Source organism: Maniola jurtina, chromosome 1 (assembly GCF_905333055.1).
Source record: "Maniola jurtina chromosome 1, ilManJurt1.1, whole genome shotgun sequence".
Lineage (NCBI taxonomy): Eukaryota > Metazoa > Arthropoda > Insecta > Lepidoptera > Nymphalidae > Maniola > Maniola jurtina.
In genome coordinates this window covers 14,017,171-14,030,227 of record NC_060029.1, presented here as the reverse complement: position 1 = coordinate 14,030,227, position 13,057 = coordinate 14,017,171, and the positions used below count along the sequence as shown (strand labels likewise).

Here is a 13,057-nt window from a genome sequence, read left to right as displayed (position 1 = left end):
CAAGCACGTACACGTGACACGCGCGTAGTGACTCGCGTGAATTCTTAGGCATAACTGCACGCATAACGTCTACGCGAACGTTCACGCCACTCAAGCGGTATGCCATGTCTCATACAGTTCCATACATTACAACGGAATAGTACGCGCTCCGGCGCTTAAGACAGTGCGAGAATTTAGAGTAGGTACAACTGTGTTTACGTACATATTTAATACACTAGCTGTAGTTGGTAAGTCTCCACTGATATTGGCTACCGTTGTCGAAATTCGTTCAGTAGAATTGCAGTACAGCCATGTAGGCTATATAAATATGTATATGTACTGTACTGTATACATTATTACGAGTTTTCTGTACAATTGTGGTGAAATTGCATGCATTTTCGGAAAATAGCACACGAGATAATATAGCTTAATTTCCTCGGAACTTACCTACTGCGGAAAACGTAAGCGAAGGCAGCGCAGACGTGCGCTAAGACTAGTGATATTATACTATCACGGAATAAATGTATGATAGATACTTTCATTGCGCATATGTTAATACGTGTTCATAGTCATACCATAGGTAAAGTACATGGTGTATACTGTATAGATCCATCCTCGCTGATGGGTAAGAAAGAAGATACAAAAGGAAGGGGATAGAAGAGATAGCCATCTACGAAGTTGAGTCAAATTTAGTGAGTGAGTAGTTTTTAGGTCTTCAATTTAGACACCTATATCTGTATTCTGTATCTATCTGTACGATACACGTGTATCTAACATAATATATGTAATTATTTATTATTTAAGTTATAAATTATGTGTACCTGGACTGCGATTTCATCTGATAGTAAAAGATAATGCTTTCTATAGTGAAACACAGTGTTTGCTATTGACAAAACATATTAAAATTCAATCAACCTAACATGAATATTTACTCATCGTTCAATGAGGATTACTAAACTCTCTTTAATCGTTAAAAAACCTCAGATATCAGAGACTACTAACCCAAAAGTTTGATTAAAGATAGGTACCTAAATAGATTTTATACATGAAATAAATTAAGATAAAAATTAAACCGAAGTAAGACTGTCTTGTCGGAGAGCTGCGCTTTTATAAAGCTATTATATAAAATTAAAAGGAAATGACTGGCCTGAAAGTTGTAATATGAATGATTAATGAACTTTATTTTTTCCGGATATGAAAACGAAGGGCACTTTCAATGCTTTGTGCAAAATACCTAGCAAATAGGGATTTTGAACAGTTTACAATTTTCACAATGATGTAACCTACAATTCCCTTTAATAATATACCAATTGTAAGAATATTTGGAAAAAGAGAAATTGCTAAATTTCTTTATCATTTCTTCATAAAAATTCAGCTGTAGGTAACAGAAGCGACACAAAGTTTTTACCCTACCGAGTAATTCCTAAAAAGTAGAAATTTAAATTTGCCTTTGTGTTTTATCGGTAACAGATTTTAACTTTACCACTATTATACTTTATTTTTAAAATGACTGTGACAGACAATAATCAAGCAGAGGGACTAGATGAAACTACAAGGGTTCCTTGTTTTATAATATTATAGAAACCTAAACATCGAGAGCATACTTGGACGAATAAACGTAGGTATTTAGGTAGGTACCTATTAGTAAGCGACAGATCGAAATGGTAATCGAGATAGGGATGCCCCGCACAGCGCCCGCGCTGACCTTGTGCGGGATAGTACGGGTGAGGTGCGGATGTGCAAGGCGTCCCCCGCCTCATACCAGGATTGCCATCTCGACCTGTCGTGTACTATACTTGGACGAATAAAACATTTATATCGCTGACCTATCTACATCCAAATTCGATGTGTGTGTGAGGGCAGTTAGACTTAATTTTATTACCAACCGATTAGCAAACAACAAACATGATAAAAAAACGAAATTATCAGATACTAAACGTTATGGTAATAGGTGACAGGGCATAAAACCCCCCATCTTTGTGGCAATGCGCCCGCGCGCGACCAACGGAAAACGGCGCTTAAACGCGGCCATTTTCGGAAATGACGTCACGCGCCGCCGTAACGCACTTCCGGTAGTCCCCACCTCGTAAGCTATAACGATAAATCAAGCACTTATCTGAATATGGTACTTAATGAACAGCTACTTAATACACTTTACCCTAACCAAGGTGGATACCAGCTTTTTAGAGTTCCGTAGTCAATAAAAAGAACCATGCGGTTGCGCCATGTCCGTCTGTCCGTCAGTCCGTCAGCGAATTAGTTCAGAGACTCTGTGTAGGTACTACAAAGCTGCGATTTGGCATTGATATAGGTGAAGGTAGATACATTAATTAATCTCGCCGACAAAGTGGTAAAATAAAATCATGGAAAAAATCTAGGGTAAGTACCACTACCTACATGTAAAGTTGGGTCGATTTTTTTTCTCGTCAATATCGTATTGTGGAGTATCGATGGATAAGTCTTTCAAAAATATTGCGGATGTGTAAAAATCATTTTTCTATTTACACTTTTTAACCCCCGACCCACAAAGAGGGGTGTTATAAGTTTGACGTGTGTAGTGTGTATCTGTCTGTGGCATCGTAGCTCCTAAACTAATGAACTGATTTTAATTTAGTTCTTTCTTGTTTGAAAGGTGGCTTGATCGAGAGTGTTCTTAGCTATAATCCAAGAAAATAGGTTCAGCCGTTTGAAAGTTATCAGCTCTTTTCTAGTTACTGTAACCTTCACTTGTCGGGGGTGTTATAAATTTTTAATTTACACTTGTTGCGACATAATATTTCACAATTTCATTATAATGTGCTTGCATCACAAATTCAAGCATTTATAAAATTTACAGTTATTAAAATATGAACCTCAATGGTTAATTATATTTTGGATACTTTCAGAAATGAACCTTTGTAAAACTTATCAGCTTTCCCATGCAAAAATTATGGTTTATCCATACAAAACATATCGTCGGAGAATCAGTTTTAAAAACTGTAGCGTAAAGTGTTCTTTAAATATACTTGTTTCTGAAAATAGACATCATCAAGCATTCACTTCTGTATTTGTGTCAAGTGTCTTTCTGAAGATACTTTTGAATGGGAACGATTTTCTTGGTATTTCTTTAGTATTCGTGACATTTTTAAGAAATGTGTATCTGATATCTTTGCGGAAAATGTAAAAAGAGTAAAGACAAACTGTGCACATTCCTTATATATTTGAGGGATCCCGTACTTCGATAGGAAAAAGAAATCCTTATAGGATCACTGTTTTCTGTCCGTCTGTTTGTCTGTCTGTCAAGAAAACCTATGGGCTACTTCCCGTTGACCTAGAACACGGAATATAAAATAAGTCACACTATGCTAATATTCTAGCTTTTCACGGCCCATCCGTTTAACCAGTTTTGATAAAATTTTGCACGGGGTAAGCTTGCATGAGGGTGGACATAAGATAACCGACTGCTGGACGAGGTCATTTTGTAGAGTCTTCCACAGACCCCGGTCTAGGTTGAATCCAGCGCGCTCTCTACGACTCGTTTGATGTCTTTGTCCACCTAGTAAGGGGTCTTTCGACTCTGCACTTCCCGTTACGAAGTCACCATTTAATTGGTGTTTTGAACTATTTCACAACTAAAAGTTTAAAATAAATTAAAAACATTTTTTATTCAATTGAACTGTGAGAAGTAGGTACTTCGGAATCGTCAAATGCATCTATGACTGGTTTGGAATGCCTTGTCTTGACAACAGATTTAGACGGGTCAATAATATAGAATCGACTACCAGGTACAATATTCAAATAAAGTTAGTACCTACGTTCGCGATGGTAAACATGCAGTGAATAAAACTAAAAAGTTCTAATGTAATAAAGTTTTATCCGGGTTACTTATGCAGCGGCTAGGGTGTTCCAGCTATCAGATTGGCGTGCGTCCAACCGACCGTGCAACTAAACCGGATATGTTTGTGTGCAAATTTTTTTTATTTGCTCACATTAAAACTTAGTTAGGTATAATGTGTAGGTGAATAGCAATTTGAGTTTATCACGCAAACAACGAAGGAGAAAACATGTCTTGAAAAAAAATCTGAGGTACTATATAGCCTAGCTTCATTTAGCAAGATTAGCTTTTACTTTCATAATTCCTGAGAATTTACTTCTGATTAAACTGTACTGTAAGATTAGTACATAATACTTATTGACTACCCATAATACAGACCTATCACACGAAGGGTTCCGTAGACTAAAAGCCATGGTATAAGAAAATAATAACATATTTTTTTGTGATGCAACCACAAATTCACGGTTTTCGGATTTTCCCTTTACTTGTGCTGTAAGATAGTGCCATCTGCCTCTCATGATCCTAGGTCAACTGAAAGTACCCTATAGGTTTGTGATATATTTTGAGATATACGGAACCCTAAAAATTACGTCGCTCCGTCGCGTCGCTCCGTCGTGGCGTGATTGAAAGTCAAATTAATAAACAAACACACTCACGCATATTAGAAGCTGACATTCGTCTCAAACACCAATGTTCGAAGTTATATTCAGCCAAGTAACAAACCAACAACGCCTTAATTAGCAAAATCAGCTAATGATTTAGGTTCAGACTCATAAAGCTTTATCAAGAACCTTGACCAAAATGAATCAAAGCAATGAGCGAAATCAATTTTATTACTCTTGAATCACGCGATCCCATGTTACTAACGACAACGCCACGAAACAATAATATATTTCAAAAATCCTAAAATACTTCCTTACGTAAAACCCTTATATTTTTAGAAAACCCTTCTTTCTTTAGATTTTGTGTCATAATTTTGTAGTCGATGAAGTGCCATCAAGTCAGGGCAGGTTTAATTCTTTTTTTAAAGTTCCGTACCTCAAAAGAAAAAACAGAACCTTGACAGGATCACTTTGTTGTCTGTCAGCTGTCTGTCTGTCCGTCTATCTGTCTGTCCGTCTGTCGTGTCGTACTGTTGACTAAACCACATATAGATGGCGCTTTTACCATTAACTTGCAATGTTGCAAATACAAGTTTTAAAATATCTTGTACGATGGTACGGAACCCTTGCGTGTGCGAGTCCGACTCACACTTAACCGGTTTTACGAGCTTTTAACTTTTCAAGTTAACATTAGGTACTGTGAGGAAATCTACCAAAATAAATGATCATCACTGTTCTCTTACGTCTCTCCATCATCAACTTAGATACAAACAGTTTACCTTAACGTGATCTTAACTTGCAAAATTACTCTAGATCTTAGTTTCTAGACGTATTTACTACCTACAGTTAAACCTATTATGATTGTTTTAATGATTGAAGTTAATTAAAATGTATTAAGTCTTTAAACACCTAAATCAAAGCGTTGCGTAAACCATGAGCCTTGAACAAAATTACGTGAATGCATTGGGCGAAAACAATAAATTAGTAAAAAAGCACGAACGTGAGGCTCACGCGGAATTAAAATTCAGAGTTATTGGGGTATTTCAAGTTAAGTAATTCTTATTTTTGAAAGAAAATATATGGACAGGACAATATGCCTAGGAGCCATGACATGGCGAACTATAAAAAGTTGGCATTTTTTTTAAATAATGAATTTTCCGTTTCTCCTTTGGGGGAAGTAAAACGTAATTTTAGCATACAAATTCGAAGAATACATAACTGTTATGGGAAGTAGGCAAAATTGGTCAAATACGAGTCGGATTCTCACACGAAGGGTTCCGGACCATCGTACGAGAAACAAAACATTTAAAAAATTCATGGCAGGCATTTTGAAATTTTTATTATTTGTTCTTACAGCGATAGCAGAAATACAGATTCTGTAAAAATATCAACTCTACCTATTACAGTTCACGAGATACAGCCTGCTGACAGACAGACGGACGGACCGACAGCGAAGTAACAAGACATCCATCGGGTACGGAACTCTAAAAAGGAAATTAGGCACAGCTTTAAACGTTTCAACAGCGTTATTATACAAAACGAGCTAAAGATCAAAGTTCAGGAAAATTTAATTATGCAAAGACGGCAAAGTTTCCTTTCTACTGTTATTAAAGTCAAATTACCTTTAATTATCTTTGCTTATAATCCTTTGAAGATCTTTTGTTACATAACCCTTTCTCACTATATATTATACATTAATCATCCCTGAAATATTATTATTTTCAAGACCTAAATAATCAGTTCATAATAAGCCTTTTCAAAAGGCTTTTTTAAAATTAAAACCTTGAGACTTTGAATCCGATGTCTTAACGTGGTCTAAAACCTTACCCATAACCTTTTATTCGTCAAAATAAGAACCTAAGTAACATGTTTATTTCAGAGCTGAAAAATTAGGAATCGAACTCTATCTGGCCAATAAATTGGACAGATTTTCAATACTTACAATCAAAATTCCTTACTTTGAGATTACTTGCCAATAAGCGTCATAAGCTTGGTCTCATCCTCGAGCAATAGAAAAATAAACAGAGAGAGATTCTTTAACAATTTATGGACAATTTTATAGCCTACATAATTTTACAGTTTATGTAATGACGTACATTGTTATAAAAATATTTAGACGTGTATCAAATTGTTATTTGATCATCTCTACTTTATGGTTATTGCAAAATAAATGTGCACTTTTAAAATTATATAGATACATTATGAGTTTATTAATATTTTATGGATTTTATATGGTACACAGAAAACTACACACTTATATAAAGAAGCACATAAGTACTGTTTGTACCTACCTTGTTTGTAGAGGTTTTTACAAGTTTTTAACCGACTTCAAAAAGGAGGAGGTTTTCAATTCGTCGGAAGCTTTTTTTTATGTATGTTCCCCGATTACTCAAAGATGCCTGGACCGATTTGGATTTTTTTTTTGTTTGTATGGAACCACCTACATTGCAGGTGGTTCCATATTTTGGTGAAGATCTGATGAATATCTTCGGAGATGGAGAACAGAACTCCTCAATGGATAAGAGCAAATTGCTTGCGATCAGTGTAATAGCTTAGTAAACAGTGACGTTTTAACTGGGCATAGCATATTATATAGTACAGTGAGCCACTAAAAATTGTGAAATAAAAAAATTATACGAAGTACTCCAAGTTCCGCACATTCCCACGAAGCATAGTTTGCTTATCATTTCGCTGATTAATTTTGACAAAATCTCGAAAGTAAATTAATGACATTTGTCCAATAACCATTAGTCATAAAGTTTTATTTTGAACATCGTCACTGCCTCGCCGCGTTGCATGAATTATGAGCTAGATACAATGAGCCGAAATGATTAACGATGTTAGGGAGTGAAAATAAATAGTATATCTTTATCTTAAGTGGCAACAGTCATTCGTATTTAAAATTTATTGAATAATAGAAGAGTCTTGTCAGTCTTGTTTATTTTACTTTCAATGCCAATATTAGGTACCTACTATACAGGGTGTAACCAGAACACTAACAAAGATGAAGACAGGTGATAGTACTGATGTTTACTGATAAGATACCATAAACAAACTAAGATTTTTTTTTAAACCCCTGTATTTTATAAAAGTTCACAATTGTACAGGCCGTGTATTATCAACGATCTATGAAAATCCAAAAAATTCCACTGGATTTAAAAACCTAAATCCAGGCGGCAAAAATCACGGGAGTCATTTATTATTATAATCTTAAATACTGTTCTGCCGTAAGTCCGTTTGAATCCACATCTTATTTCTTGAAGACAATATATTAGCTTTTTTTTTAATCCTTTATTTATAGGCTTTTACATTATATGCATGTCAGCCTCATTGTACCCTATCTTATCATACAAAGTTACTTAGGTAGCCTGTAACCATCTAAATGATCTAAACAGATTGCAAGCTCCGTCTGAATTTGGATTAGCTAATAAGCTATTAAAGCGATTCGTATTATTTTGTTAGGTTAAGAATTTCTTGTTTTAATTTCACGTCCCTACTTAGATTATATTGGAGCTTACATGTACTTAGATAAACAATACAAGTCCCTAAATAAATAAAGAAAAAAAACTGTTCTAATTTTGACAAAAGTCAGCCTAACTACTAGAACGAGAGATACACGCAAGCAAAGCAGAATTTTAAATAAAAACCTCTTTCTGCCATCTCACATACAACTTATAAGCCGTCTATTGTTCTAAAGAGAGGGTAACTCAACCGCACGCAACCCTAATCAATACATAACGATATTTTTAAATCTGGAATTTTCTGGAAAAACAAAGTTGCACATAATTCCTGTCGGACGTGACGTAGTTCTCGGATTCCAGATTTACCTAAAGCCGTCTATAAAATAAAATCAAATCAAATTGAACGCAAACGATTTTATGACTTTCCGAACTGATGCCGATACATAAATCAAGCTTTGATTTATTGTGATCCAATAGTTTTATATTTTAAATTCCGATAAGTTCGGATATAGGATATTTTGTGAACATAGGTTTTTATTACTGCAGTATCCTAGATCGGTGACAATTTAGTAGTTTAGACATCGGCCTCTTTTTTAAGGATCCAGAGTCCTTAACCCCCAGGACTAAACCCCGGATCCTTCGAAAAACGCAAACCTGGTGGAGATTACTCTGAGCAATAAGCCTGCCTTTGCATACAATGTTTTTAGTTTTTGTTTCCTCGTTTTGTCTTGAATATTTCATGCTTTGTGTGCAATAAAGTTTTTATCTATCTATCTATCTTTTTTTTAAATTGCGTACTCCGTGGTTCGTATTCCGTACCGCCACACGCCATATGCGTCACATACAAGCGCACTAACCTGTCTTCACTGTCTGTAACTCAAATACTCAGCTTTGCCCATCTAAAGTTTTTCTTAAATAATATGTATGGGTAAGTAATACGTCTAAAGTAGTAACAGACGATCGAACTGAACCACGAACTGAACCACGACGCGGTTCGCCGTCGTACCAATAATGTACGGCGTACCGTGCGCCACACGATTGAACTGGTACGACGGCGAACCGCGTCGTGGTTCAGTTCGTGGTTCGGTTCGATCGTCTGTTACTACTTTAATAGTACGCGACAGGTTGAAATGACAATCGGAGAGGGAACGACCGCACAGCCCCAACGCTAATCCGATGCAGGCGAGCGCGGGTGATGTGCGAGTGTGCGGGGCGTTCGCTTGCCTCATACCCCGATTGCCATCTCAGCCTGTCGCGGACTGTACGTGTTGAAAATAAATTTACAAAATCTCTGTCCTGAAGTTACTCTGCACCATACATTCTGTACAATGTAATACAAACTTGATACGAGTATAAATTGCTGCCAAGTTATATAGTTTCAGAAACATTATTGCGTTTTGATATAGTAACTATCCAAGCTTTGATAAAACTTTTAGTTTTCAGTAAAAGCTGTTGTCTCGAATGAAAACGCGGTGTTTCAATATGCTATCACAGACTAATGAAATAAGATAGACTGAAAACAGACTGCCAACTTGAATCACATCTTCAAATATCAACGGAGTTAGTAAATAATTATTGTGATAGTCATGATGCTGACAATAATAATTACATTTTTTTTTAATTATATTAATTTTGTTTAATTATACGAACTACAAACTCTATACAAACATATTACGCTGATTATTCTTTTATTTGTTGTTCTATATCTAAAACTGCCAGATATCGATTTGTATTTGCATTATCTTTGCTCGACAACCATACATAATATAGTAAATTTTTATTTTGAAAGTTATGGCCCTTTAAACATCTCTATTTTTGGTCTAATTTTGAGGTGTAAATAAACTATGTAAAAACTACAAAATTAAGAAACGTTTTTATTCTGAGATTTCGATAGTTCCATCTGTCAGCTTTTCTTTAGACAGTGCTATGGTGCTGAATGTCTGAAATTTCAGACAAATGCATCCCAGACTTTCACAATAACCGCAAACAATTCAGCTCTTTTCTTTTGTTGTTTTATGTAGCGATGACAAAATGAGTCTGGTATGAATACCTAAGTACTTTATCATTGTTGCCACCAATAGAAATAAAACACCTAAGTATGTAATTCACTTTAATTTTATTCATTTATTTTATGGAAACACACAGTACAATAATTAACAGGGCTCTCTCCGTCACTTACTCCATACAATCGTAGTTCCAATTTCATTTGAATATTAAGCAACCAAAGTCTATGAAATTTTGCAGACATATTCTAGAAACTAATATCTATTTCTTTCATAAAATATTTGGAGTCCAACTCCTCAATCCTGATGCTGCAGGGGATCTGACCAATCCACGCGGGCGAAGCTGCGGGCATCAGCTAGTTATATTATAAGCATTATTATAAGTCAATGGTTGCCACCGAAGTTCAAGGTTTTCATTCTAACTACTAGGTATGTAGTAGAAATATTTTAAAAGTTACTGATCCTTTACCAATGTCATTTATAATACAAAGGTAGATTCCTCCGTTATGATACGAAATACGAAACAACTTTTTTATTGTTTGATAGTTTCTCTTCAGCAATTATTATTAATTTAGGGTTAACTTTTCAAAAGGATTACGAAACGATTTTATCTTCCGCATTTCTTTAGCGAATTCGAATTTTAGAAAAGAGCAACTGCTGAGTTTTTGCCGGCTCTTTTCACTAGAATCTACTTTCCAAACCGGTGGTAGAGGCCTAACATATTATAAGTGGCAGATAGTTCTACATGAAGTAATTTCATTTCATATCCAAGTTCATATCTATGTATAAGGGTTCCTTTTTTGGAACCCTAAAAATCAAATAAAATTAATTGTCACTTCATTGAGCACAATCATGCTCCACGGAAAAGGAAATGATTTGTTGTTTATTCGTTGACTAAATAATTGAGTTACAACAATCAAGCGTGCATTGCTTTGATTAGTGCCTATTAATTGAGAGCAAAGAACACCCACTTCGTCAATTAAACTTAATAATCGGCCAAGTGCGAGTTGGACTCGCACGCGAATGGTTCCATACCATCGTACAAGAAATAATACTTTTCAATTTATTTTTTATTTTAATGGCGGCCATTTTGAAATTTTATTATTTGTTTTATAGCGGCAATATAAATACACATTCTGTGAAAATTTCAACTCTATTTCACGAGATACATGCCGCTGACAGACAGACGGACGGTCAGCGGAGGCTTAGTAATTGGGTCCCGTTGCATTCTTACTTGGCTTGGATTTTTATATGTACACGACTGGCCAAAAACAGATGTGTAATGTTTTCAGGGTTCATGTATGTAGGTATGTATCTGAGTTTCCTTGTTAAATCATAACTTCTAAATACCTGAACAGATTTGGATGTATAGGGTATCTTTGGAATCCTTACATCATCCTGAGTACCATATTTTTTTTTTGAAAATAATTCAATATGACAGTGCATTCGTGTTTTTTTAAAATTGAAATATTTTGTATCCAAAAATTTACTTTTACAAGTAATTTTACTATAAACGAAAATATAATATGTACCTAAGTATTATAAAAATAATTTAACATAGAAATAGATTACGTATTATAAACCATACACTCGGGAAGGTTTTCTTGACAGACACACGACGGACGGACGGACAGCCAGACAGACAGACAACAAAGTTATCCTATAAGGGTTCTGTTTTTCATTTGAAGGTTCGGAACCCTAAAAAAGTCCTTATAATCAATTAGAAGCCCTGCGGTTACCAGGAAATAAATTTGTTTTCTGTCACAATTACCCACTTTAGATTAGATAGTTCCAATAACGGACAGGCAGGTGTGTTGTGACTTGTGCCTAAACCGTGACTATCACCATTTGTACGTATTTGTTGATACTTCATTTGAATTTCAATTCTGCTACAATCTACATAACAAAGAACATGACCCTAATGACCTAGTAAATGCCAATGCAGAGGACCGGGAGAAATCAGTCAAAAATCAAATAGCTAGTCAAATAGCTGTTTATCGGACTTTTATCTTAAACAAGCTGATGCCCACAACTTGATCCGCATGAATTTCGGTTTGTCGGAGTCCCGTGGGTACTCTTTGATTTCCGACATAAAAAGTAGCCCATATGCTAATCCACAATATTATCTATCTCCATTCCTTTCAGCCAAATCCGTGTAGTACTTAGTTTTTGCGTGAAGGCGTAAGTAACACACACACACTCATACATACTTCGCCTTTATAATATTAGTATATGATATATAAAAGGAAAAGCTGACTGGCTTATCTATCAACGGACAGCGGAAACTACTGGATGGATCGGGCTGAAATTCGGCATGCAGATACTTGTAGCTATTATGACCATAAATATGTAATTATGACGTAGGCATAAATAATAAGTATGTACACAGAACTTATTTATTGGGAAGCTACTTAGAAGATGGAATTACAGATCCGAAATACAATTAAAATTGGGAAGTGGCTACCAAAATAATTTATGAATGATTTAAATCACCATATAAATATCTCTTTAAATGGTAAGTAACAGGAATCGGTTAGCTTTTTCGTTATTAATAACGAGAGCAACATCAGAAGCACCGGCTCTGAGCTTCAATTACTTTATACAATCGCATTCATTTTATATGCGCACGCTTACGTCTAATGTAAAAGACTCGGGTTTAAAATATACTGAAAGATGTTGAAAGCGTAATTATAATAATTATGTTCCTTTTTATTTAAATACTGGCTGATGCCCGCGACTTCGTCCGCGTGGATTTAGTTTATAAAAATCCCGTGGAAACTCTGATTTTCCGGGATAAAAAGTAGCCTATGTCATTCTCCGAGTCTTGAACTATACGCATGCAAAAATATCGTTGCGATTACCAATAAATAACCAACAAAAAAATATACTTTCTTAGTTATAATATGGGTAGTGATAATTATTTAATTTTATGATACTGCCTTTTATTTTATCTACCTATAGGTACAACGGAGATCAGTTTCAGCACGAAAGTAGAATAAAATACCTACCTTTTCATTTCAGATACGCAGATTGGAACAAGTGAAGTAGAAAAGAGCAGAGCTATCACAAAAGAAGTCTAGAGAAGATATTCTTGAAGAGAATACAGAAAATACTAAATCATTTCATTTAAAATTACTTTTTCATAATTTAAAAGACTAAAACATTTCCTTACAAAATACATACCTGCCTCATTTGCAG

The 13,057-nt window shown here is 35.2% G+C and overlaps 1 protein-coding gene across 2 annotated transcripts in view; it reads right to left on the bottom strand.

Annotated features, from left to right (window-relative positions):
• LOC123879710 overlaps positions 1–13,057 on the bottom strand; it is a 93,684-nt gene that overhangs the window by 37,583 nt on the left and 43,044 nt on the right. The window lies entirely within an intron of this gene.